This window comes from Solanum pennellii, chromosome 11 (assembly GCF_001406875.1).
Source record: "Solanum pennellii chromosome 11, SPENNV200".
NCBI lineage: Eukaryota > Viridiplantae > Streptophyta > Magnoliopsida > Solanales > Solanaceae > Solanum > Solanum pennellii.
The window spans coordinates 8,679,773-8,684,157 of record NC_028647.1 but is presented as its reverse complement, the minus strand read 5'-3'; positions in this window follow the sequence as shown (position 1 = coordinate 8,684,157).

Here is a 4,385-nt window from a genome sequence, read left to right as displayed (position 1 = left end):
TATATATATATATATACATATATGTCTTTGTATATGTCCAATTGACTCCTTTTTCATCTAACTATAATTACATGTAATAGGTAATATTATAACACGAAATAATAACATGAAGGCAGCCTAACATAAAGGCATAACATAACTAGTGCTTTCTTGATCATAAAAAAGAAACATCATAGTGTTTCATTGTTTCAACCAACATCACAATAACTTAAGTTAACCAGCAAAACATAAAATAATCCCTAATTTAAGGTTGGTTGAACAACCACACAAGCACCAAAACACAAAACAGTAACTACTTTAAGTTTGGTTGAACAACCACACAAGCACCAAAACATAAAACATACTATTTCATGTTTGGTTGAATAACCACACAAACACCAAAATAAAAACAGTCACTAACTTATGTTTGGTTGTTATACCCACACAACCACACAATTAAGAAGTTTTCTTTGAGGGTGATTTTCCCTTAGCTTGTGCCCTTGTTTGAATGTCAGCAGCTTTTGATCTAGTTTGAATACGATGCATAACACTTTGGACTTGAAGTTTTCTTTGAGTCATGACCTGTTTGCCTTTCCACTTCAGTCCCTTGGTAGGTTTAAAACCAATATCACCTGTCACATGCGCAAAACTCACCACACCAAGATTAACCATCCTACTTCTAGACAATCCTTGCTGCAATATCAACTACATAGTAATTTTGGGACTCACATTTAGAAGGCAAGTATAATTTTGACAGTTTTATAAGACACTTACATTAATACACGTATATCTAGTATCAGCAACAAATACATTTTGTCCAATAACTTTTGGCCTCATCTTGTAACCACTTCTTGCACCTCTTTGTACTTGTGTTGTTGTTGCTTGTATCAGTCTTACTGGTGCTTGCTCTTTCATAGTGGCCTCTACCCTTGTTTTTTCCAGTGGTGGACTAATATGAGTGGAAAAGAATACAATAAGAGATTAAATTAATAAGTAATCTAACATAATTTATAAAAGCAAATCAATATGAATGTACCTCTCGAGTGGGTATTGGTGTAGACTTAGGTTTAGGATTTTTTTGGACAAATTCTCTTGTTATGATTTGGTCCTTTGAAAATAGAACATGTCATTATTTGTCCCATTCTTGACAACTTTCCAGCTTTTCTCACTTCACCAATTTCTCTTCTTCTGTTCTTTGGTGGCCTACCAGACATTTGTCTTTGGTTAAACCATTAGGTTTCTGATTTCAGGCCACATTTTCATGTTTGGAAATAGTTGAATGAAATGAGAATATGTCTTCATATATGTCTCTTTTCTATACTAGCTAGATATTGCTTGTGATGCATTCATGTTCAAGTGGTTCATTGCTGCTATACTATGTGCACATGGGAAACCTTTTAATTCCCATGATCTGTAACTACATTTTTGGTGACCCAAGTTCACAGTATGCTTGTATTCTCCTTCTAACACTTCAAATCCAACATCATTATTCCACTCAATGTTGTCCTGCATTGATCTTGTTACATTGGTATTGTATACCATCATTGCCATTAGAAATATTCCATCTGTCCATGTTTCAGGAAATTCTCTTGACTTACTCACCCTACTCATCACCTTAACTCTAATTTCTTCCAACATAGTTACAATGGTCTTGTTCCTAGGTTCCAAGATCAAAGAATTGAAACTCTTTGCCATGAACAATCTATACTATCACACTTCGAAAATGTTTGGAGAAAAGCTTTGCACCATGTCTCCTTGTTGTATTTGATAAGGGATTCAACAATACCTGTTCCCAGCTTGGATAGAGCATTTATATTGTACTTAAATTGTGCCTCAAATCTTGATCTAGCACAAGCCCAAAATTTCTTCCTTTTCTTCATGCCTATGAAGTTTTATGACCAATTTGCTAATATGTGTCTAGCATATTCTGTGCTCACATTCTGGAAATAGTTCATCTACAGCAGCTATTAGTCCTTGTAGTTGCAAAGCAAAACAAGATAGTTAAATTTTGGTCAAATTAAATTGGCAATTAAATTAAACATAAACAAAAGAAAGATATTCAATTACCTTTTGCATATCATTAAGGATAGTGAGATGGGAACCATTTCCTAGATTAAGATAATCTTTCAGAATGGTCATGAACCATTTCCATGTCAACTTGCTTTCAGTATCAATTATTGTCCATGTTATTGGATACATTTGGTTGTTTGCATCTTTAGCAACAGCTACCAAAAGTTGACTCTTACAAATTCCCTTTAGAAAACACCCATCCAACCCTATACATCTTCTGCATCCTTGTTGGAAACCTTTTCTCATAGCATCAAAACAAATATAAAAAGAGTAAAACTGTTTCATCCCATTTCATGATTCTGAATCTTTAAGCTTCACAACACAAGTGCTACTAGGATTTGTTTGGAGTAACATATCTTTGTAGTCTAGGATTCTGTTAAATTCTGCCACATGATCACCCATAATTTCCTTTAAAATTATTTTTCTTGTTTTTAAACAAACTGCCTTGCCTACATGAACATTCAACTCTTTCCTCACCAATTCTTGTATCTCCCACCCTTTTTTACTAGGTTGAGAAATAATCTTATCTTTCAGATACTTACATAAGAACTTGAATTATACAAAATATTATTGGTAGTCCTGGTACATTTGTGCCTTGGGTTGTATGTCTTGATAGTAAAGTTCTCACTCCTCCCTTCCTTGCTTGCATACAACAGTCTTCGACAACCACTTTTACACTTCACTCTCACTCTAGTACTCTCATTCACATACTTGTCTAACTCAACTCCTTTTTTAATAGCATATTTTGTAACTGCCTCTCTAAATTGCTTTACACTTTCAAATACCAAACCACACTGCCATATTACAATATCACAAGAAGAATCATATACCACCCTATTACTCGTCTTTCTCCCACTTAAACTCCCTCATTCAAGTTCATCATCAAAAATATGTTCTTCTTCATCACTTTGAAAACTATCACAGTCAGATCTTTCATAATATGACTCATCATCTGTTATCTTACCCTTGAAATTTTTTTCCCTTTTTCAATATCCTCATACCCTTCATCAAGTCCAACTTCACCTAAAAAACCTTTTGATTTTTCCTTCTTTTTTCTTCGCCTACTTTCTCTAAGCTTTCTCACATCTTCCTTAACAATTTTCAACTCCTCATGCACATCACTTCCATAGTCAATAGACTATCTATGTCTTCCTCTGCATTTTCTTGGGCACTTGGCTCAACTTCTTTTTGAATAGAAGGTTCAGTTCCTTATTAGACAGTTGGTTCAACTTCTTCTTCAGTAGCAGCCCAATCTATTAAAGAATAATCATCATCACTTTCTTATTCGACTCTTGCAACCCCATCATTCTCAAAGTCTTTCAGTAGCTAAAAAGAAAGAAGAGGAACCTAACCCTGATTTGATTTTTTTGGCTGTGCAGTTAACATTTTCCCATGTGCATTAAAAGACTCAACCACTTGACTTAAAGATTGACTAATTTGACCTTCACTGGGACCCAAATCATCCAGAATAGTGTCAACACACACATAAATATCTATTGTGTCCCCATCATGCATAAATAATGCCATGCTACAAATGTCCATGTCATTTTTCAATTCCACCAAATCACCCCCTAGAGATGGAGTTGCATATGTTTTTCCTAACTTACTAATCCAAAAAGACTTAGCATAATCTGCAAGTTCAGGAATTGATAAATGATCTTCATCCACATTCTCTACATATTCAGTTCTACCCCCCAATATATACTGGACCTACCTCACTCACCAAGATACCTCCAAACTTTAACCTTAAATTGAGGTACTTAGTAGCCATAGTGTCAACCTATAACCACAATAACAATCAGTATATTGTACAATACAAGCAACAAAACCAAAACATAGACAATAACACCAAAACATAAGCAACAATAGTATAGTAGACGTATTACTCATCAGCATACAATAGGCAGCCCACACTACACCATTTTCGGCCTACAGCAACACCACGTAAGTGTAGCCTAAACTAGCAAAAAGTGTGGCCTTTGATAAAAGGCTACACTTTTGGACATTCAGCAACACTTTTTAGGGGCTGCCCAAAAGAAGCGTAACCTTTGACATTAGGCAACACTTTTTAAATGTTGCCATCTTTGGCTAAACTTATAAAGCGTAGCCAAATAGGTATAAGGGCACGCTTTGAAGACGTGCATTAGCAACACCTATTTTTTGTTAGACTACACTTAAAAGCGTTGCCTTTTCAGATTTATTGGTCACACTTAAAAAGTGTTGCCTTTTATTGGTCATCTATTGCAACACTTTCAAAGTGTAACTTTTTATCTACCTAGAGCAACACTTACAAAGTGTAACTTCAACATTTATAAGCCTACATGTAGCACAAATAT